Below are 25,274 nucleotides of genomic sequence, written 5' to 3'. Positions count from 1 at the left end.
ACGAACAATAACGTCGTAAGTTATGTACTTACGACGGAAGAATGCGTCGTAAGTTAGAAATTTCCGACAGAAAAAACGTCGTATTTTATAAGATGGGGCCTACAAGCTGGGAAAATGAAAATTCAAAAAAAAAATTAAATATGAAAATGGATACATTACGACGAAATATATGAAAAACAACCGTCGTAAGTTCATTTTACCAGAATAATTACGACGGAATGTTTGAAGAACAACCGTCGTAAGTTTGTTTTTCCAGAATAACCAAAAACTAAATTTTCAGTATCCGGCCATTTTCGGCTTCCAATTTAAATTCTTAACCTGCTAAAATCTTAAGCAATCGCAAACTCAAAACAAACTCTAAACCTCGCAATCAAGTCACAATAAATAATTTACATTAGTTATACCGTAAATCCATACTAATTCACAATCAAAAGTAGAAATCAAATTAAAATTCAGTTTACAAACACCCACAACCTAAATTCAGTTTACAAGCACAACTTGGTTATCTTACAAATCAGGTTTCCTGATTAACACAGTAGATATAACTAATTAAAATAAAATTACTATAGTTAATGAAGGGAGTAACGATCAACATCTTTATCTTCATCTTCATCATTGTTGCTTCGGAAGTCATTGCCATTCAATGGTGCGTTGTCAATTCTAGTACCCTGCATTAAAAAATATATAATATCTGCAAAGTGCAATTAACTTGATACCAAATAACAGAAACTTTTACCAAATTGCAGCATTTGCATGACATGAGTAACTGTAAAGCCACATATACCCACATATACAAAAAAAATTGCTTAAAATAGTAAATCTTATTAGAACATAGGCTGATCAGGAGTTGTTCAATGTTGCTATTAATACAATGATAAATGGATTTAAAACAAACCTTCTTAGCTCGGCCTTTGGTAGTCTGAAATTGTTGCCATGCATTCTGCCTCTTGAAAACATGTATCTTCTTACGTTTATCGGCTTTCTATCGACAATAAAACACTTTATCAATAAAATAATAAGCGAAAATTGTGCAGGACTCAAGTAAAGCACGACAATGAAAGTAAAGAAAAGAGGGGAACTTCAGTGTTAATAGACAGAAATATAGGCAACAGCTGCCTAGGTGAACAAGACCCCTTCAACTTGACATAGCAGTTCCAACAATGTACAATGAGTGATACATAAGCATGAAACGGAGCACTATGAATACCTCAGTTATCATTTGAGCTTGCTTAGCTAGTCCTCACTAAAAGAATAATGATTTGCTCCAAAAGCTTCACATATTTTTAGGATTTTATTCTTTGCTTTTCCTCGGAGACGAAGACCGCAAATATATTTTTCTCCAACCTGTATGATATTTCACCATCAGGAAGTCAATATTATCATATACGACTCGTATGTATATAAAAAACGATGCAAGCAATAACAATTATAGGTAAAAAAAACTGAATAGGTAATGAAAGGACTACATATACGTTACGCAATTTCTCTACGAAATAAACTTTTCAGTTTTCACTACATCATCTCAAGTGAATATAATCAACCAAATCCAGAGGTATCAACCTTTTCCCCAAAAACAGGATCAATGACTGGGTGCCCGACAACAGCCTGCTTCAAGTACACATTACCCCCGGTAGCACGAAATAAAATCCTTTCAAATGACATAGATTTCGCTTTAGGGACAAGACCGCTTATAAAACCCAATTTAACTTTTTGCAGAGTACGATGATGCAAGGTATGATAGAAAATGGGGCAAGACAAGGTGTAAGAGAAAGTTTTGAGCAGCATGCTACTTTGTTGGCTCAAAATGTACGCCTAGTTGATCCTATGGACATTGCTTCCGACAAGGAACAAGTTTTAGCATCAGTACAGGTGGAGCCACAGTCGGACTCTGGAAACTGGGTATCCAGTATTTTGCTAATTTTACGACAACATCTACCATTTTTATGGGGTTTTATCTGCTTTTGCACCTCTGCTTAACCATGTCTAAAACAGTTCAAGGGCTTGAATTTGTTGGGTTGGACTTGCCAGATTCTGTTGGGGAAGTTATTGCATGTTTTATATTAGTTCTTCAAGGTCAACAAGTGCTGGCACTTGTATCACGTTTTATGCATGCCAGGGTTAAGAGAGGTATTTATCTAAAGTATGTATGTTCTTCAAGTCAATTTTGCAATTAATTTGAAGTAAAATGTTTACTCTCCTGCTAAGAACCAGGTGATTTAGTAAGTACAGTCTCGTATATATTTAACTGTGGTATGATACTGATAATTTGAGTTTGGTACTGCCAACATGCTATACATATCTAGATTTTGCGTTTCTAACCTAAATTAAATCAAGAGATACATATCTAGATCAATTGCACGAAATCAATGGAGCTGGACGATCTGCTCCAGCAGCAGCACCAATAGGAACAAACGGATGGGGAAAAGCTGGAGTCAGAATCTCTGTTTATACCAAAAAGGAATCAACCCATTAGTTAAAATCACCAAACAAACAAAACCAAGAAACAAAAAATCAATCAAGAACCAAACTGTGAGACTAATATTTACCAAAAATAGAGTGCAAAAGAGCAGTCATCTTGGAAGAATAGGGTGTTTAGTTAAAGCCCAGATGAAGAGAAAGATTTTATCAAGAAGTTGAAACCAAAACCTATAGCAAAGCCTCTTTAATTACAAAAGCTTTCAAAATCAAAACTAAAGAAAACAGATTGAAAATGGGGGTTTCGGGGTCATAATAAATAAAAATACCTGAGTAGCAAGGACAAAGAGAATACCTGAGTATCTATTCATTTTAATCCATCTAGTTGAGCAGCAACACCTTGACTTCTCCGAAGAGAATAGTCGAGATAATCACTAATAACACTAATAGGAAAATCTAAAAGACTGATTAGTTGATTTTAACAGAGGGAAGGGGAAGGAAGCAGAGGTTAAAGAGAGATGAGGAAGAGGCTATCAATTAGGTTTGTGTTTTATTGAAGAGGGAAGTGAAATTGAAAGGGGGGTAAACGGGGGGAATGAATGGGATGAAGTGAACATGGATTAGAAATTTGCAATCGATCTAATTTACAGAAATTCAATAAAAAATTTATAACAATTAAATTATATAATAATTAAAATTTTTTATTTCCTATATTTTTTAACTAAGTATCATTATAATAATATTTAAAATAAATATCATTATAAGTCATGTAAGATAAATTTGAAAATATTTGATACTTTCAAATGATTAATAATCAATCTGTTTTAATATCTCATACAATTATATTCTTCAATTGATGGAGTTGTATATTTACTAGATTTTTTTTGTTAATAGGATTATAAATTAATACCGTTATAATTTTGATAAACACATTGTTAGCAAGCTTGTAGCTGATTATAATTTACCGATATATTAGTGACATTGTTATAATTTATTATCTTAATGATATAACCAAAATTTCGTATCAAAATAATTTTTCCAATACTATCTTAACAATATTACTGACATTGTTATAATTAATACAATTACAATTTTGATAAATACACTATCTTAGCTGATTATAATTTTATTATAATCCTGAATTGGTGTTTCAATATTTTAATTATTTTTCAACGATATCACCAAAATTTCATTTCAAAATATTTTTTTTTTCATTTTAACATTCAACATCAGTTTGACCAATACAACTAACTAGTGTTTAATTATGAATTGGTGTTTCTGTTATTTCTAGAGAACTAACAATGAGATTTACAGAAGGGGGGTTGAATGTAAATCTCAAAACTTTTTTTGAGTTTTGAGCAGTTTCAAAGGCTGTGGGTTTAAGATAACCAAGTGTATAAATTGCTTTAAGCTAATACCGACAGATATATATATTCAAACACTAATATAAAAGAACACAACAGACCTTAAAAACTTTTCTGGTGGATTGTTGTTCCACCAGAGATGGTATTCCAGAAAATCTGTGATTCAAGAAGTTGATCACAGCTGCGTCCTAGTACAAACTAGATAATTTTTCTCTCAAGATTTTTCTAAACAGCTCTGGAAAAATTCTTATCTAATTACTAGCTACTGCTTGGTTTATATATCACCAAGTTTACAAGTGAAGACAAAGATAAAAATACAATAAAAAAATAAGTTCTCCACTTGTTTCTTTTCCATTTTTCTCCAGTGCATTGTTGACTATTGCCTCTTTATACTAGAGTATAACGGCTGCTTTTTCTGATGTTCCTGAAATAGGCTACCACATCTCAGTTATCTCTGTCAACCCATGTGCCTCTGTTTGTAGGTACAACTACCACTTGTCAACTGCTATTCAACAGAACATCCGTTGAAGCCTTCATCCGTTGATGGCTTTATCCGTTGATGTGTTAGCAGTTGAAGCTCTATCCGTTGATGCACTCATCCTTTGATGCACTCATCCGTTGAAGCTTTAGAGACATCCGTTGAAGCTTTGTTTCTCATCCGTTGAAGGTCTTTAAGTTATCCGTTGACACCATTTCATTTATACAAAATTACAAGGCATGAAATATTTACAATTGGCCTTCATATCTGCATATCCTCTAGTAGTCAACATGACTTATAATATCCCTCAACATTTAAGAATTATATCTCAAATTCAGAGACTGAAATGTGCTACAACACTAGACTTATTTCTAAGTAAAGCTACACCATCAACGGATAGCCAAAATGGTCTTATCCGTTGAGACTACAAACACTAGATTTCTACTTAAGTGTTTTGTTAAACATATCATCAAACTAATGCACATATATTCCTAACAATCTCCCCCTATTTATGTCTATAAGAATTGTAGATATAAATTCAAGGTTAACTTGATGATAACAAAACACTTAACAAATATGTGAACTGAAACTAAGTAGAAATTTAAAAGTGCTGCAAAAGTGTATGTACTAGAAGGTAATTGAAGATTTACAGTATTTCCAAGGGTGCTCCTCTAGCCTGAGCAAATCATCTTTTTCTTCTTTGTTCCCTGGTTTTCTTTCCTAGCCCTTTGTCATTTTCCTCAATTTGGAGTTGGAGTTGTCTGAAGAATTCAGCTTCATCTTCATCACTGATATCCAACTTAGGTTGCATTTCTTTGAGAGTTTCATTGCTGGCAATCTTGAGTTGGTCTTCAAGTCTGAAAAATCTTCTGACTCCTTTATCATCTCTGAATTCCATCAACCAATGAGGTGATTTGTGAATTGTAGTTCCCCTTTCTTGAATGAGTAAGGTTCTGGGCAAAGCATTGGGCTCCCTCCAAGTTTTCCTTATGTTGGCAATCTTGTTGAGAATTTCAGTTTTGGCAGTCCTGGTAAAGCCAGAATCCTTTTGTATGGCTGAAAAGACTCTGATCAAGGTAGAGTAGCCTTCATTCATAATCCTGTAGAGAGGCCATGTTCTTTCCCCAGCTCCTTTGTATTTGAACACCAATCTCTCTAGTAGCTGTCTGTAGGCAGCAATTCCCCTTACATCCTCCAGCTCATCCAGATAGAGTTCAATGTCTGAAATTTCTTTTATGTCACAGATGTGAACATAATCATCTTTAGAAATGGGTGGCTTAGGGTTAGGTTTATGTTTTTGAGTGAATTTCTTAGAGTTTAGAGGAGGTGTAGATTTGGATTTTCTTTTCTGTTTCTTTGGTAGTGGAAGAGTGGTTAAAAAAGTAGGCAAATTGATGGTGTCCCAATCAATAGGTTCCTCTTTTGGGATGATTGGTTCACCATGGATGTTTATAGTGGGATCAGCAACAAAGGGTTCAGGTATGGAAGGTAGAGATTTTGTTTCTTCAGTGTTGTCTTCACTCCTTCTATGTGCCTTGGCCTTTCTTCTGTTTCCCTTCTGTCATTCCTCTTTTTCCTCCATACTTTCACCAAATATACTCCCAAGAACCTCATCTAAGTTTGCAATCTTGTCTTCACCCCTGACTTCAATTCCTTTCTCATTTTCAACTAGACTTGACTTTAGCTTTTGTTCAAGCTTTGCTTGTGCTCTTTTGTCAGCCTTGAGTTTTTCAGCTTCTTTCTTTAACCTTTTGGTTTCTTCCCTCTTGGCTATTGAGAATTTGGGATGTCCTTGCATCACACAAATGCTCTTTCCCTCTCTAAAGATAATAGCCATGTTTCTCCTTACTGCCTCATCCATGGTCTCCTTGTGTTTCATGATGCTAGTACCCAGAACTTTGTCTTTATCAGGCTTTGGAAGAGGAAAGTCCACTTCTTTCATCTGAGCAAAGTCTAGAGGGTTCTTTGTGGAGTCCTTGCTGGATCTAGTGTTGGGCTTGAGAACCATAGGTTTTAGATTCTTGAAAGAAGTCTCTCCAACCTTATTTCTCCTTTCTGGCTTGTGCTCCATATTGATTGGTTCAACCTTTGTGCTATGTTTCACAGATATTGATTTATCTTGTGTAGAGCCAAACAACTGTTGCACCCTTTCATCAATTCTCCTCCTTTGCTCTTTCACATGAATTTCAGCTGCTGCTAGCTGGATTAAATCAATTCCATCAGGCTTTCCTTTGATTTGAATGATTGGAGAAGTAGTGATGGCAGGAACTAGCACTTTTGATATTTGGATTTTTGTAGATGGCTCTCCTTCCCCTTCCCTTTTACTCTCCCCCTTTTTGTTATCATCAAGGAGAGGGGTCAAGCCCTGTGCTTTTGCCAGCTGCATAAGTAGATTAGTTTGAGATTGTTGGTTGTGAAGAATGGTGGCCACAGAATTTTCAATAACTTGAACTTTGTCTTCCAATTTGGCCAGCCTCTTTTCAGTATGTGATTCCTTTTTCAATCTCAACAAAATGTCCTGCATTGTACTATAGGGCATGACTGAATCCAATTTTTCATAATTGTAGGATTTCAAGTCAGCAATATCCTTTCTGAGTTCATTCACACTCAGATTCTGACTTACTTGCTGCAACTTCATGAGATGCAGTGAGTCCAAGTGAGCTGTAAGGATAGCCTTTGTACCAGCATGAGAAGTTTTCTGAATGGCCTGTTGGATAGTATTGATTTGTTTGACTAAGGAGACATTGAATTGCCCTGTTGTAGACTCCTTTGTTAAGACCCATTCAGGTAGATTTGGAATAGAACTAGGGCCTTCATCTCCCCCTAAGTTCATGCTTCCATCAGAAGAAACAAAGTCATCATCATCAGAATTTACTCCAAATTCTTCAAATGACTCACCAGCTGTTGAAGGCATCTTTTTAATAGCAGCTTTGTGAAAGGAATATGTCCTAAGTCCAATCATGTATTAGGATTTAGGAATAACTTTTATGTAATCTGTTTTGATTTCATTGATATTAATAAAGACTTGTTTTGTTTTTATTACGGGCTTTATCTATTTAAGTGTTTAAATAAGATATACCATAGTTTAGAGTAAAGCTTTTTATGGATTATGATGAGATCATAATAGTGAGACCTAAAAAGATGATAACTCTAAACTTAAATAGTTCCTGGTCATAGGATTACTAACTGGTAATTAATAATCCGCAAAGATCGGTACATACTATGCTTGCTTCATTATGAAGGATGTCTGTTCTCATAGACATTTGTGTGGTGACACTATAGCTAGTATGTAGGTGCTTATTATGGAATAAGTTCACTGAACATGACCCGCCCAGCTGAACAACTGATGGAGTTCACTCACGTGTCAGCAGTTGTTCGCTTAGTGATAGTTGTACAAGTATCCTTAGACTTGAGGTCATCATAGTCATCTTGTGTACATTGAACTATGCTTTGGTTTAGTTCTTAGTCTCCAGGGACAATTATTAGGGCTCTTCTGGGTATAGGAATTTGTACACGAAGATAGTGTATGATCAATAAAGGATCTACCTCTTCCAGTGAAGGAAGCGAATGTTCAAGGCTGATCCACTTATGCTAGTTCAGGAATCTCTGGCCAGAGTAAATGAAATTAGAAAGGAGTTTCTAATTTGCATAGAACTACGCATAATAGATGGTAAGCAAGTGATTGAATTAGATAGGCTTGACACGAGATCCATGCCTTGTATTTAATCGGGACATTGTAGGGTAGAAGGAGTTTATTGTACGGTAACTATTCACTGACAGGTTCTTGGTATTCTAAGCAGTGAATTCATATTATCCGGATAGTCGCGATATGTTGAGAAGCATCACTCACGATGTAGAATAAATGTGATTAATTAATTAATCATATTTAATAAATTAGAGAATTTATATAAATAATGATAAAATAGTTTTATTATTATTTATTTCTACTACCGGCTTAATATTGAACCTACAGGGTCACACCATAAAAAGAGAATGATTTTTTGGTGGAGGAATTAATTAATGGTTAATAATTATTTATTTGTGAAATAAATAATTAATTGGCAAATTTAATAATTGATTAAATGAGATTTAATTGATTATAAATTAATTAAGAAAAGTTCTTAATATTATTAATTAAGGATTTAATTTTTGGAAATTAAATCAAGAGAGAGAATTATTTCTAAAGTGTTTAGAAAAAGGATTAATAATTAAAAGGTGTTTTAATTATTAATGAGAATAATAAATGGGATAATAATAATATTATTTATGGGAAAATTTCAGCTGAAAATTTTGCCTATAAATACACTATTATAGACCCTATTTTATTCTAAATCCCAGAAACCCAAAAGTTTCAGAAAACCAAATTCTCTCCACCTCCTCCTCCTCCTAAAAGTCGTTTTCTTGGTGGATACCGGTGGAGTGCTTCACACTTGAGGAGCAACTGCTAAGGATCTCTGATCGTTGTCTCCGAATTATTTTTAAAGGTTAGATTCGATCCCTCGAATTTTTATTCACGATTTATATGCTTTTATTTGGATTTTGTGTGTGTAAAAGTGTTTTGCCATCCCCCCGCTGCGATTAAAAATCCAACAATGGTATCAGAGCATAGGTTGTATGCATATAGATCTGTGGTAAAAATTTCAGAATTTTATGTGCTTGTATGAATTAATTATGATTTTTACAAGTTATATTATGGATTAATTTTGTCTGATGAGAAATCGTTTCTCAGAATAATTTTGAATGTTGATCTGGGTTCTACAAGTGTTGTAGATCGTCTGGGTATTTTTTCCATAATTTTAGGATGTATAGATTTTTTATTATGAATTTTTGAAGTTCTAACAATTAAATTCGTAATTAAATAAATCTTTTATATATATATATTTGAATTGTATGTATATATGTTTGTATATACATCTGTGTCTGCTGCTTGTCTGTTGTTTGTTTTTGTGTTTGCTGCGCGAAAAGAAAGAGACAGACACAGACAAGGACGGCTGACAGCACGCAGATCGAGAAAAACGGCGACAATTCACAAACAGACTAAAGGACCGCGCGACTGGCGCGCGCGCGTGGGGCACACGCGCTCGTGTGTCACGCGCGGCGCGTGTCAGACACGCGCGGGTCAAAGGTCAGACGGATGCTGACGTCATGCTGACGGCATCAGATGACGTCATGCTGACGTCAGCACAGGGGTTCGGGCGCGTGGAGCGCGTGGGGCGCGTGAAGCGCGTGGGAAGAGGTCTGACACGCGCCTGATAGCGCGTGTGCGCGTGGCGGCGCGTGGGACAACTTCTCGGGGCGCGTGCGGGTGCGTGCAAGCTCAGAATGGGGTGATTTTGGTGCCGTTGGATTCGTATTTTCGAGACGCTTCTAATGGTATATTATATTATATGATATGAAATTGTTTTGAACTGTTTATAGCTAACAGAAGTGTTTTTTAGCTATTTTTAACTGTTTAAATTGCTTTTAAATACTTCATGTGATACATAGAGATGTATATTGCTTAGTTCTATGTGCTAGATGATATAACATGCCTACCTTGATGTTTATTCATGTTGATATATGTGATATATGCTTAGTTTATCATGCGATGATAGATTTAGGTGAACTTAAATGAACATAAGGCGTTTGTTAGACAACCTAGTATAGTGAAATTGTTTCATAACCTTAAGAATAATATTATGAATACAATCATGAGATTCTTGTGTTTGTGAAACACGTAATTGAATATGAATTTTCGATATGAGAGAAAGGATGATTCTGTCAACAACAGATTTCTATCTGTAAGAAAGGGTTATTAAGTGACGCCTCTTGACAATGCTCCACCCGATCTGGGAATCGTCTGATTATTGATTATTGATTTGAAATATTTAATTTAAAAGGAAGAAACTCTTTATAATATGATTATGATTGTAACGTAATATAATCCCTCTAAAATTAAATAATATCAAGTAGTAATTGGCCAATGATACAACGGGCTTGTGTCGGTCATAGCCTTCCAACATGATAGAAAAGTAGTTCTTATTTTTGAATCATTGTCGGTTCGTGCTACAGCCGAGGGCTTTGATTTAGAAATAAGAAATACTTGTCTATTACATAGAGATGTGTACATTGAATAAGAATCTAAAGGTCGGTACGTGCTACAGCCGTGGGCCTTTGGGGACTGATTCAACTGTACGGAATGTTGGGTTAGACTTGACTTAGAATATTGAGTTTGTCGTGCTACAGCCGAGACTCAATTATTCAAGAGGCTAAAGTTTGATTAGGGAATAACATGAGATGTAATTGACAAGAGTTGTCTGCCTATTGAACATTGCATGGCGGTTCGTGCTACAGCCGGGGTCGTGTAATGGAATGTAGGATCCCTATTCCCACTAGCATTATGAATGCTTAATTTTTCATGTAGGGGGTTGAATAAATTAGGAAAACTAGTGGGAGCCACTTATGAATAAAGACCCGATTCATATAGTGTTTTGATATGAAATCGAATATTTGCTAAGTGTTGTTATGTGTTTATCATTTACAGATTTACTTTGTACGTTATGTCTTCTGCACTATCACTCATGAGCATACTGGATGCTCACAAATTGACTGGTCCTAATTATGCTGACTGGCTTCGAAACTTGAGAATTGTTCTCAGGATTGAGAAGCTGGAATACGTGATTGACTCACCTAAGCCTACTGAACCTGCTAATGATGCACATAATGATGAACACGTTGTGTATCGTAAGTGGATAGATGATGCGAATGTTGCTCAATGCATCATGCTAGCTTCCATGAACATTGAGCTACAGAAGCAACATGAGCATATGGATGCTCACACTATCCTCATGCATCTACAAGAGTTGTATGATGTGGCAGGGAGGACAGCTCGATATGAGATATCGAAGGAGTTGTTCGGTTGTAGGATGTATGAGGGATCATCTGTGAATGACCATGTGCTTAAGATGATCAATTTGATTGAACGTCTTGGACAACTTGGTTTTGCCATGGATGGGGAGCTGAGCCAAGACCTGGTCTTGCAATCGCTTCCGAGTTCGTTCTCGCAGTTTGTTGTGAACTTTCACATGAATAAGTTGGATGTCAGCCTGCCTGAACTCCACAACATGTTGAAGACTGCGGAATCGAATTTTTCCCCTAAGAAGAGTTCTGTTCTTCTAATTGGTGAAGGTTCCAATCCTAAGAAAAGGAAGAGGAACTCTTCCAAGAAGAAGAAAGTGGGTGAGAAAACGCCGGTTCCACCAAAAGCTGAAGACCCCAAGAGCAAAGTTGTTTGCTTTCACTGTAATAAGGTGGGGCACTGGAAGAGGAACTGCAAGGTTTACCTTGCAGAATTGAAGAAGAAGGGTAGTGAGACTACCGCTTCTGATTCAGGTATGTTCATGATAGAAGTGAATATGTCATTTCTACTTGGGTATTAGATACCGCCTGTGGTTCTCATATCTGCAATTGTTGCAGGGACCAAGGAGAAGTAGGACTCTTGAGGAAGAGGAGGTGATTCTACTGATGGGAAATGGAGCAAGAGTTGCTGCTGAAGATGTAGAATCATTTCATTTACATAGGCCTACGGGCAAGACTATTGTTTGAAATAATTGTTATTTTGTTCCCTCGATTGTGAGGAATATTATTCCCATGTTAGACTTGGCTGGATTTTCATTTATTATTGAGAATAATGAATGTTCTATTCTTAGAGATAATATTCTTTATGGACGTGGTACTTTAAATAATGGTCTGTATATATGTGACATAATTTACTTCAGATTGAACAAACTAGTAAAAGAAATGGGATGATGAAAATCTCACTTCATAGTGGCACTGCAGTCTCCATTTAGTGGACATGGAGATAGGACTGCAAATTTGCTAGGAATGGTACACACAGATGTATGTGCACCAATGTCTAAGCAAGCCATAAGTGGATTTTCATACTTCATTACTCTCATAGATAATAGATCTAGATTCGGATATGTGTTTGATGAAACACAAGTCTGAGGCCTTTGAAATGTTCAAAGAATATAAGTATGAAGTGGAGAAACAACCAAACATAGTATCATAACTCTTCGATCAGATCGAGGTGGTGAATACTTTGATGGAGTGTTTCTAGATTATCTCAAAGTAAATGGTATAGTCTCCCAGTGGACTCCTACAGATTGGTATCTGAAAAGAGAAATCGAACTTTGTTAGACATAGTTCGGTCCATGATGAGCTATGCAAATCTTCCAGTATTCCTATGGGGTTATGCATTGGAAACCTCAGCATATTTACTGAATAAGGTGCTTTCTAAATCTATTCCTCAAACTCCGTATGAGATATGGAAAGAAAGGGAACCGAGTCTTAAACACGTTAAGATTTGGGGATGTCCAGCTTATGTCAAGTAAGTTGACCCAGATAAGCTGGAATATCGATCCGTAAAATGTAGTTTTGTGGGATATCCTAAAGAGACTTTAGGGTATTACTTTTGCACCGATCATCGGGTGTTTGTATCAAGACATGCTACCTTCTTGGAAAAGGAGTTTATCCTTGAAGGAAACAGTGGGAGCAAAATTGAACTTAATGAAGTTCAAGAAGCACAAACTACTACAGATCGAGTGGAAACACCTGTTCTGACTGAACAACCTTTTGTGGAACAGCCCATTCATAGGTCAGGGAGAGTGTCTCGCCAACCTGAGAGGTAATATGGCCTTGTCATTGAGAATGACAATGAGTTGTCAATCATTTGATGATGACGACCCTGTGACCTATAATGAGGCTATGAGTAGTGTTGACTCAGAGAAATGGCATAGTGCCATGAAATCCAGAATGGAATCTATGTATACGGTATACAAAAGATAGATTATAGCAGATGGCCAGGTGGAGACCTAAAAGGCCAGGCTTGTGGCAAAAGCATTCAAACAAAGGCAATGGATTGACTTTGATGAAACTTTTTACATGAAGCCCTGTTAAAATCAGTTCGGATTTTGCTTGCGATTAATGTGGTTTAAAGCAAGCTTCTCGAAAGATGGAACATTCGTTTTGATGAGATAATCAAAGAGTTTGATTTTATCGAAAGCGTAGATGAACCATGCGTCTACAAAAGGGTTAGTGAAAGCGCGGTAACATTTCTTATATTGTATTGAATTAGAGTTGACACACACAACAACATAGCAGACCCACTCACAAAGCTACTTTTTGAAAGTCACTTTGATCGTCATAAAGATGAGATGGGTATTAGATACCAGAGTGATTGGCTTTAGTACAAGTGGGAGATTGAAAGGAATATGTCCTAAGTCCAATCATGTATTAGGATTTAGGAATAACTTTTATGTAATCTGTTTTGATTTCATTGATATTAATAAAGACTTGTTTTGTTTTTATTACGGGCTTTATCTATTTAAGTGTTTAAATAAGATATACCATAGTTTAGAGTAAAGCTTTTTATGGATTATGATGAGATCATAATAGTGAGACCTAAAAAGATGATAACTCTAAACTTAAATAGTTCCTGGTCATAGGATTACTAACTGGTAATTAATAATCCGCAAAGATCGGTACATACTATGCTTGCTTCATTATGAAGGATGTCTGTTCTCATAGACATTTGTGTGGTGACACTATAGCTAGTATGTAGGTGCTTATTATGGAATAAGTTCACTGAACATGACCCGCCCAGCTGAACAACTGATGGAGTTCACTCACGTGTCAGCAGTTGTTCGCTTAGTGATAGTTGTACAAGTATCCTTAGACTTGAGGTCATCATAGTCATCTTGTGTACATTGAACTATGCTTTGGTTTAGTTCTTAGTCTCCAGGGACAATTATTAGGGCTCTTCTGGGTATAGGAATTTGTACACGAAGATAGTGTATGATCAATAAAGGATCTACCCCTTCCAGTGAAGGAAGCGAATGTTCAAGGCTGATCCACTTATGCTAGTTCAGGAATCTCTGGCCAGAGTAAATGAAATTAGAAAGGAGTTTCTAATTTGCATAGAACTACGCATAATAGATGGTAAGCAAGTGATTGAATTAGATAGGCTTGACACGAGATCCATGCCTTGTATTTAATCGGGACATTGTAGGGTAGAAGGAGTTTATTGTACGGTAACTATTCACTGACAGGTTCTTGGTATTCTAAGCAGTGAATTCATATTATCCGGATAGTCGCGATATGTTGAGAAGCATCACTCACGATGTAGAATAAATGTGATTAATTAATTAATCATATTTAATAAATTAGAGAATTTATATAAATAATGATAAAATAGTTTTATTATTATTTATTTCTACTACCGGCTTAATATTGAACCTACAGGGTCACACCATAAAAAGAGAATGATTTTTTGGTGGAGGAATTAATTAATGGTTAATAATTATTTATTTGTGAAATAAATAATTAATTGGCAAATTTAATAATTGATTAAATGAGATTTAATTGATTATAAATTAATTAAGAAAAGTTCTTAATATTATTAATTAAGGATTTAATTTTTGGAAATTAAATCAAGAGAGAGAATTATTTCTAAAGTGTTTAGAAAAAGGATTAATAATTAAAAGGTGTTTTAATTATTAATGAGAATAATAAATGGGATAATAATAATATTATTTATGGGAAAATTTCAGCTGAAAATTTTGCCTATAAATACACTATTATAGACCCTATTTTATTCTAAATCCCAGAAACCCAAAAGTTTCAGAAAACCAAATTCTCTCCACCTCCTCCTCCTCCTAAAAGTCGTTTTCTTGGTGGATACCGGTGGAGTGCTTCACACTTGAGGAGCAACTGCTAAGGATCTCTGATCGTTGTCTCCGAATTATTTTTAAAGGTTAGATTCGATCCCTCGAATTTTTATTCACGATTTATATGCTTTTATTTGGATTTTGTGTGTGTAAAAGTGTTTTGCCATGCCCCCGCTGCGATTAAAAATCCAACACTTTGTCCCTTTGAAGAGATGCTGTTGTATGTACTAGATGTAGTGTCTTTTCTGCCTCCACATTGCCCTGTGCAGCCAATAATTGATAGGCTGAAACAGGATGAGTAAAAGTGTCAGCATCCAAGGAAATGTTATCAATTACAGCTTTGTAATGTTGCTGAAATTGTCTTTCCTTTTCAGCATCATTCACAATCATTGACTCACTAGCAATGGCTGGATCCATCCTTATATCTGTTGTACCTGCCTTTCTCTCATTTTCTCTATGTTCTTGCATCAGGGGCTCCCCCTGTCTCACACAACTCACTCCCTCACCTTCACCTACTAAGGTGGTACTCCTCTCACTTACTTTTGCCATACTGGAAGAAATAGCATGCATATTTGAGCTCTCAATCTCTCCTTTTGCCTGGGAGCAACCCAGCCTCTCACTCAAATTGTCACTCCCTTCCCTCAGTCCTAGAAGTGATTGTACAGTAATCAAGTCTTCTACACTTGGAATTGTTTCATTTGTGTGTGTAGAGACTCTCAACGGATGCGGAATAGCCGTTGAAGGTGAAACTGATGGTATCAACGGATAACTGCTGTTAAGCTTATCCGTTGAAGAACAACCACTTGTCAACGAATGAGTGATATCCGTTGAAGAGGGAAAAGAAGTAGAAATTGAAAGTGATATAACTGTTGAATCTGTGTAGATTGATATGAGTTTTGGTGACACAGATCCTTCAATTACATCTGAAAGAATTTGTGGGTGATCCAACAAATCATCTAAAAGATGATGATCACCTGTATTTGAGTGGGGCTCCTCCCTGAGTTGTAAAGAGGGAGAATCAGGAATTGATGGGAATAACATATCCACATCTTGAGATGGTGATGAAGTGTGTGGTGATTGATGTGTGTTAATTGTGAGAGAATGGGGCTGTGACTCCACATTTGTTGGAGCCACATCAAACTGAGTTTGAGAAGGCATAGATACAGATGGATGTATTTGTGCAGTGTGTGCACCCTGTGTAGAAGATTGGGTTCTGGCTCTCTTTCTTCTAATAAAGGCTTTTGTTGGTGAGTGTTTGGCTTTATTGTCCCTCCCTCATTTGTTCTGTGTTCCTGGTTGGGAACTATTTTCAATAGTTACATCCTTTTGGGAGGATGCAGCTAGGGATATGCTAGTGAACTTTTTAACCACCACAGCTTTTTGAGAAACTGTGGCTTGGCTAGCTTGGGAAGCACTTATCTCTCCTTCCTTATCCTGGGGGTTTCTTTGATGTTCCCCCTCCCATCACCACTCACACCCTGTTCACTCCCCTCAGGGTTAATGGTAGATGTTACAACTGTTGTCTTTTGAGAAACAACAGAGGTGGTTTTCTTTGTCTTTGATTTTGAAAGTTTAGTTTTGGTGACCTTGGTAGGAATCTGTTGGGGCATTGTCACAGATTCCATGGTCACACTAGAAGATAAAAAAATAGAGGGGTTGGAAGAAGTAGGAGTTGTAGAAACAATTACCTCACCTACCTGAGGTGCATTCATGATTGGTAAATATACCAATTGCACACTGCTGTTGAGATCCATTCTCAATAAATCTGCAAGAACTCTTTTCTCTTGTGCCCAGCACTTGAGTTTATTATTCTCATTGGTTATGACCAAACCTTCAGCAACATGGTTAGCCAATAACATAAAGAATCTAGCATAATAGATGTTATTAGGTCTATTAGCTTTGTTACCTAATCTAGTACCCAATTCTAGCATAACATAGTTGCTAAAATTAAAATACCTATCAGAAACAAGCATATAGAGCATATTAACAAGAGATGAAGTTATGGCATCAAAATTGCTAATTTTCCCAGAGAAAACCTTGATAAAGGCATCCCCAAGAAAACTCCATTCTTTCCTAAGGCCTTTTCTTTTAATACTCCCTAAACTAGCAGAGTTAAGAGAATAACCTATGGAATCTAACATGCTGGATACATCATTATCAGTGTGTGGTGTCATGGCATTGTTCTCAGGTAATTTGAAACATGCTAGTAGATCATCACAGTTAACACAGTGATTTTTACCTTTAAGGGTGAAGGAGATAGTCATATCTATTGAGTTGAACTCAGCAGTTGTCCAAATCTCCTCAACTACTTCACAGTAAATCGTTGGGGCTTCCAGCATCGCATAGCTAAGTTTACAGTTTTTGATGAAGTCCATCATTTTGTGATAATCGGAGTGGGCTTCATTCTTTTCTACCAAAGCTATGAAATTGTTCTTCTCATAGATGAATCCAGATTGAGACATAATCTTTACTACTGGTGCCATTGTTGTGAGTAGAAATCGCAGAGAATAACTTGAAGATTTTGCAGAGAGAGAATGGTAAAAGCTTTGAAATTTCAAGAAAGCGTAAAGTAAAAATGAAAAATCAGAAGGACTTATATACTTTCTCAAATTAAAAGGCATAAATAAAAGATTAAACAATAAGTGAATTTCAGCCGTTTAAGAATAAACTGTAAGTATTCTAAAGACTACCTTTAAAACAAATACATACAGCTGTATGTATGAGTATCAACGGTTAAGAAAATAGAATCAACGGCTGTGAAACACCTGAATCGACTGATGTGATATTTCAACGGATAAAGTAAACTGTCATCCGTTGAAGAGCACTTCAGTTTTATCCGTTGACGAGGAAAAAAAAATTCCATAAATGTATATGTCTTTCAACGGATAATGGACATCCGTTGACAGAACAATTTTGACTTTCAACGGATAGGGAACATCCGTTGATGGAATAATTTGTATTAAAAATCAAATTTGTTCTAGCAGCTAATACATTTCAGGCTTCAATCCAAATTGCAACAAGGACATGAATTTTAAGAGTAATTAAGCATACCTAGCTCACTTACCAATCTTGTGAATGTTGATTCATCAAGTGGCTTGGTAAATATATCTGCAATTTGTTGTTCACTTGGAACAAAATGTAGTTCCACTGTACCATTCATGACATGCTCCCTAATGAAGTGGTACTTGATATCAATGTGCTTGGTTCTTGAGTGCTACACAGGATTCTCTGTTATGGCTATGGCACTTGTGTTGTCACAAAAAATAGGAATTCTATCAACATGTAGTCCATAATCAAGGAGTTGATTCCTCATCCATAACACTTGAGAGCAGCAACTTCCAGCAGCAATGTATTCAGCCTCAGATGTAGAAGTAGAGACTGAATTTTGCTTTTTGCTAAACCATGATACAAGCTTGTTTCCCAGGAATTGGCAGGAGCCTGTTGTACTTTTCCTGTCTATTTTGCAACCTGCATAGTCTGCATCTGAGTAGCCAATTAGATCAAAACCAGACTCTCTAGGGTACCAAATTCCTAGATTTGGAGTCCCCTTGAGATATCTGAAAATTCTTTTAATAGCTACTAAATGAGATTCTTTAGGGTCAGCTTGAAATCTAGCACAGAGACATGTAGAAAACATTATATCTGGTCTACTGGCAGTTAAATATAAAAGTGAATCAACCATGCCTCTATAACTTGTAATGTCCACAGACCTTTCAGTCTTATTTAATTCAAGTTTGGTGGCAGTGGCCATGGGAGTTTTTGCAGATGAACATTCTATTAAGTCAAACTTCTTTAAAAGATCATAAATATATTTAGTTTGACTAATGAAAGTTCCACCACTAACTTGTTTAACTTGTAACCCAAGAAAGTAAGTTAGCTCTCCCATCATGCTCATTTCATATTTACTTTGCATTAATTTAGCAAACTTTTTACAAAGCTTATCATCTGTAGATCCAAATATAATATCATCTACATAAATTTGTACAAGTATCTTAGAGCCATTAAAATTTCTAAAGAAGAGAGTTTTGTCAACAGTACCTCTTGTGAAATGATTATCTAGAAGGAATTTTGACAAAGTCTCATACCAGGCTCTAGGTGCTTGCTTTAGTCCATAGAGTGCTTTCAACAGATAATACACATGGTCTGGAAAATTTTGATCTTCAAAACCTGGAGGTTGGCTTACATAAACTTCTTCCTCCAATTCCCCATTTAGAAATGCACTCTTGACATCCATTTGATAGACTTTGAAATTGGCATGGGCTGCATAGGCTAGAAAAATTCTGATGGCTTCAAGTCTTGCAACAGGAGCATATGTCTCATCAAAATCTATTCCCTCTTGTTGAGAATAGCCTTTAGCAACCAATCTGGCTTTATTCCTTATGACAATGCCATTTTCATCCATCTTGTTTCTGAATACCCATTTGGTGTCAATAGGACTCTTGTTCTTTGGTTTGGGTACCAGCTTCCAAACTTTGTTTCTCTCAAATTGGTTCAGCTCTTCCTGCATAACTAATATCCAATCTGGATCCATTAAGGCTTCTTCCACTTTCTTAGGTTCTTCCTGAGATAGAAAACTACTATACAGACATTCATCTTGAGTAGCTCTTCTTGTTTGCACTTTAGATGATGCATCACCAATGATCAGTTCAAAGGGATGATTCTTGGTCCATTTCCTTTGAGGTGGAAGATGTGCTCTAGATGAGGTGGCCTCAGTATTGTCGTGATGTGAGACAGAGTGTTGATCAGTTGAAACTCCCCCTGAGTTGTTGGTCCTTTGCAGGGAACTTGGAGTTCTATCAACTGATGATGTAAATCGATTATCCGTTGATGAACTATGATCAACGGATGCTTCATTATGTACTTCAACGGATGATGCACTATGTCTTTCAACGGATGCAGAATTCTGTGCATTATCCAAGGGCATATCTTGAATTCCTTTAGAAGTGTCATCTCCATCAATCTCCTCTTCACTATCATCACAATATATCTCAATGTTGTCAAATTTGAGTCTTTCATGGTGTCCCTCATCTGTTAGTCCATCAATCTTTTTATCATCAAACACAACATGCACAGATTCCATAACAATGTTGGTTCTTAGATTGTAGACCCTATAAGATTTTCCAGCTGAGTAACCAACAAATATCCCTTCATCAGCCTTTGCATCAAACTTCCCTTTATGGTCAGATTGATTCCTCAGTATAAAGCATTTACATCCAAAGACATGAAGAAAGTTTAGAGTTGGTTTTCTTCTCTTGAACAACTGATAAGGAGTCATGCCTTTAGCTTGATTGATCAAAGAAATATTCTGAGTGTAGCAGGCACAATTAACAGCTTCGGCCCAGAAATATGTTGGTAACTTTGATTCTTCAAGCATTGTTCTGGCAGCCTCAATTAAAGATCTGTTCTTTCTTTCAACTACCCCATTTTGCTGAGGTGTTCTTGGAGCTGAGAACTCATGCATGATTCCATTTTCTTCACAGAACAGCCTCATTGCCAAATTCTTGAACTCAGTTCCATTGTCACTCCTGATATTCCTAACCTTCAAGTCAGGATGATTATTGACTTGCCTGATGTGATTGATAATGATTTCACTTGCTTCATCCTTTGATCCAAGAAAATAGACCCATGAAAACTTTGAGAAATCATCTACAATCACCAAGCAATATCTTTTTCTTGCAATTGACAATACATTGACCGGTCCAAATAAATCCATATGTAGCAGCTGTAATGGTTCATCAATTGTTGTTTCAAGCTTCTTTTTGAATGATGCTTTCCTTTGTTTGCCTTTCTGACAAGCATCACACAAACCATCCCTTGAGAATTCAACAAGAGGAATTCCTCTTACTAAGTCCTTTTTGACTAGATCATTCATTGTCTTGAAATTCAAATGGGATAGCTTCTTGTGCCATAGCCAACTTTCAACTGAACTTGCTTTGCTGAAGAGACAAGTAATAGATTCTGCATCTGTAGAGTTGAAGTCAGCTAAGTACACATTTCCTTTTCTAACTCCAGTTAGAACCACTTTGTTGTCTTTCTTACTGGTGACAACACAGGCTTCTGAATTGAAGGAAATTGTATTCCCTCTATCACATAGTTGACTGATGCTCAGTAAGTTGTGCTTGAGACCATCAACTAATACAACTTCATCAATTATGACATTCCTTGTTGAAATCAAGCCATATCCCATAGTAAACCCTTTGCTGTCATCTCCAAAGGTTATGCTAGGGCCAGCTCTCTCCTTAAACTCTGTGAGCAGGGAGAAATCTCCTGTCAAGTGTCTTGAACAGCCACTGTCCAAGTACCATAGATTTCTTCTTTTTCCCTGCACACCATAAAATCAATCAAGTTGATTTTGGTACCCAAGTTTCCTTGGGTCCATTCTTGTTAGCCTTTCTCCTAGACTTCATTCCTCCTACATCTTTAGACTTAGGTAACTTTGAGTCAACCTTGATCTTAGATGTAGTTGGTTGAGGTGTAGGGTTAGTCACAGAATCATTTAGCACATTTGGAATTTGATAAGGCATGGATTGTGCAAACATGTTATTCCACATAGACATATTGTATGGCATTTGAGGCATACCAAATGCAGCAAGATAAGGATTGTTAAAATATGGCATGTTTGCAAAATGTGCATAAGGATTCTGTTGAGACATAACATGCATAGCATGCAGAGGTGATGCAGACATATTAGGCATGGAAGAAGGTACATGAATGGGAGTTTTCTTAATAGATTTGCAATTAGCAGATAGATGATTAACACTACTACAATGCACACAGCTTTTTCTAGGAGCATACTTATCAGGTGTGTAATTGTTATGTTTGTTAACCCCTACCTTCCCATTTCTATTAGATTTCCTTTTAGTTTCCTTTTTATCCTCAACCACTTTGAGCCTATTCTTTAACTGTTCTAAGGTCATGTGCCCTATATTCACCTTACCGACATCTTTGGAAGTGCTTGCTTCTCCTTTGACAAAGTTCTTGGAAATTGAACCAAACTTTTTGTTGAGTTTCTTTAGATTTTCACTTTTAGAAACATCTGCCTGTTTTAATTGAGGAACCTTCAACGGATGCTCCTTTTCTTCCTTCAACGGATAATTTTCATCATCCATTGATTCCACATCCGTTGACAGCCCATCAATTAATTCCAGTTTCTTTTTGTTTTTATCCCAGGCAGTCTCACAAAATGATTCAATTCCTTGGACCTTGGCAATTTGAGCACTAACATCCCTAGATGTCTTCCAGGCTTTAATCACCTCTTGCTCTCTCTCTAATTGATTAGAAAGTATTTCTACTTTCTTAACAGATTCAGCTAGTTCATTTTCAACAGATATACAATGTAGCTTAGTTTTCTCTAGGTCAATCAACTTATCTTCTAACACAGCATTTCTATCACTTAAAAACAAATTGTTCTCTTTAATTCTACTATTTTCTTTAGCAAGAGATTTAAGAGACACACGCAAATGATACAGTTCAGTAGACATGTCATTAAAAGCATCATTGCACTCTTCTTTAATAAGCTGTGTTAAATCAGTAGTGATTACCTGGTTGCTTGATGAACTAACTTCATTTTCCTCAGAATCAGCCATGAGAGCCAAGTTGACATATTCCACATCTTCATCCTCTTCTTCTCCATCAGCTGCCCAGTCTTTTTCTTGAGTAATGAAAGCCCTCTCCTTTTGCTTGAGCAGATCAAAATATTTCTTTTTGTAATCTACTTGGTCAAATTTCTTCTTTTCAGAAGTTGGCTTTCTGCACTCACTTGCAAAGTGTCCACTTGTACCACAATTGTAACACTTGAACTTGGATTTGTCCACCATGTTCTTATGAGGTTTAGTGGCTCTAGTGTTTTTCCTAAATTTCATCTTTGCAAATCTCCTGGACAGAAATGCAAGATGCTCATCAATACCATCAGAGTCATCTTGGCTGGAGTTGTCTTCATTCTCAACAACTTGCTCTTTACCCTTGCTTGATTATGATTTGCTTGTGCCAATTTTGAGACTTGGCATTGTCTTCTCCTCATTCCTGGTTTCCATCTTCTCACTATCATCTACAAGAGCAACTGTTCCTCCTTTTCTCTTTCCCTTTTCCAACAGCTCATCCTGCTCCATTTCAAGTTCATAAGTCTTCAAAATTCCATATAATCTTTCAAGAGTGAAGTTCTTATAATCTTGAGAGTTTCTCAAAGAAACAGTCATGGGCTTCCATTCCTTTGGCAGAGACCTAAGAAATTTTAAGTTGGAATCCTTGACTTGGTATACTCTACCATACAGCTTCAGTCCATTCAACAGCTTTTGGAATCTATTGAATGTGTCATTTAAAGATTCATTTTCTTCAAAATGAAAATACTCATACTGTTGAATGAGAAGCTGCATTTTGTTCTCTCTGACCTGCTCAGTTCCTTCACAGATAATTTGTACAGTATCCCAAACTTCCTTTGCAGTTTGGCAATTGATGACATTGTCAAACATATCTTGATCTAAGCCATTAAACAAAATGTTCATGGCTCTTTTATCCTTGCGGATTTCTTCCATGTCTTCAATAGTCCATTCTGCTTTTGGCTTGGGAATGGACTGTCCAACAGCAACTGTTGCAGTAGCAGCTGTGGCTACTTTGTGAGGGATGTGAGGACCATTTTCAATACAGTTAATGTAGCTATCATCTTGAGAAAGAAGATGTAAATGCATCTTTACTTTCCAGTGATGATAGTTATCCTTTTCCAGGACAGGGATCTTTACACCAATATCCTTCCTAATCATAATGGTAACAGGAGGATTCTTCTGTGCACTCATCTTTGTTAGTTTCCAAGATCTTTAAACTCTTTGTGTGTCAAGAGCTTGCTCTGATACCAATTGTTATTCCTAGAGAACTAACAATGAGATTTACAGAAGGGGGGTTGAATGTAAATCTCAAAACTTTTTTTGAGTTTTGAGCAGTTTCAAAGGCTGTGGGTTTAAGATAACCAAGTGTATGAATTGCTTTAAGCTAATACCGACAGATATATATTCAAACACTAATATAAAAGAACACAACAGACCTTAAAAACTTTTCTGGTGGATTGTTGTTCCACCAGAGATGGTATTCCAGAAAATCTGTGATTCAAGAAGTTGATCACAGCTGCGTCCTAGTACAAACTAGATAATTTTTCTCTCAAGATTTTTCTAAACAGCTCTGGAAAAATTCTTATCTAATTACTAGCTACTGCTTGGTTTATATATCACCAAGTTTACAAGTGAAGACAAAGATAAAAATACAATAAAAAAATAAGTTCTCCACTTGTTTCTTTTCCATTTTTCTCCAGTGAATTGTTGACTATTGCCTTTTTATACTAGAGTAGAACGGCTGCTTTTTCTGATGTTCCTGAAATAGGCTACCACATCTCAGTTGTCTCTGTCAACCCATGTGCCTCTGTTTGTAGGTACAACTACCACTTGTCAACTGCTATTCAACAGAACATCCGTTGAAGCCTTCATCCGTTGATGGCTTTATCCGTTGATGTGTTAGCAGTTGAAGCTCTATCCGTTGATGCACTCATCCTTTGATGCACTCATCCGTTGAAGCTTTAGAGACATCCGTTGAAGCTTTGTTTCTCATCCGTTGAAGGTCTTTAAGTTATCCGTTGACACCATTTCATTTATACAAAATTACAAGGCATGAAATATTTACAATTGGCCTTCCTATCTGCATATCCTCTAGTAGTCAACATGACTTATAATATCCCTCAACATTTAAGAATTATATCTCAAATTCAGAGACTGAAATGTGCTACAACACTAGACTTATTTCTAAGTAAAGCTACACCATCAACGGATAGCCAAAATGGTCTTATCCGTTGAGGCTACAAACACTAGATTTCTACTTAAGTGTTTTGTTAAACATATCATCAAACTAATGCACATATATTCCTAACAGTTTCGATTATTTAAAAAATATTTTTCAACGATTCAACCGTATGGATGTCAATATATATATATATATATATTAGTGATATAACCAAAATTTCATATCACGTCAAACATCAGTTTGAGTAGTACATCTAACTATTTTTCAATCATGAATTGGTGTTTCGATTATTTTAAAAATATTTTTCAACGATCCAACCGTATGGATGTCAAGAGATATATATATTAATGATATAACCAAAATTTCATATCAAAATAATTTTGTTTGGTTTGCCATTTTAACAGTCAACATCAATTTGGCCAGTACAACTAACTAGTGTTTAATCATGAATTGATGTTTCGATTATTTAAAAAATATTTTTCAACGATCCAACCGTATGGATGTCAATAGATATATATATTAGTGATAGAA

At 36.2% G+C, this 25,274-nt stretch overlaps 2 long non-coding RNA genes across 2 annotated transcripts; both read right to left on the bottom strand.

The window, feature by feature from the left end:
- Positions 1–461: 461 nt before the first annotated feature.
- On the bottom strand, positions 462–2,291 carry LOC141661439 (uncharacterized). The gene is made up of 3 exons (XR_012549943.1): positions 1,208–2,291; positions 896–982; positions 462–668 (listed from the first exon to the last, which is right to left on the bottom strand). It is a non-coding gene; the product is annotated as an uncharacterized LOC141661439 (long non-coding RNA).
- A 61-nt stretch (positions 2,292–2,352) lies between these two features.
- LOC141659635 (uncharacterized) lies at positions 2,353–2,815 on the bottom strand. The gene is made up of 3 exons (XR_012549835.1): positions 2,745–2,815; positions 2,547–2,646; positions 2,353–2,441 (listed from the first exon to the last, which is right to left on the bottom strand). It is a non-coding gene; the product is annotated as an uncharacterized LOC141659635 (long non-coding RNA).
- Between the last annotated feature and the right edge of the window lie 22,459 nt (positions 2,816–25,274).

This window comes from Apium graveolens, chromosome 5, assembly GCF_009905375.1.
Source record: "Apium graveolens cultivar Ventura chromosome 5, ASM990537v1, whole genome shotgun sequence".
Lineage (NCBI taxonomy): Eukaryota > Viridiplantae > Streptophyta > Magnoliopsida > Apiales > Apiaceae > Apium > Apium graveolens.
Note: the sequence above shows the minus strand (reverse complement) of the source record. Positions and strands in the feature narration are given on the sequence as shown.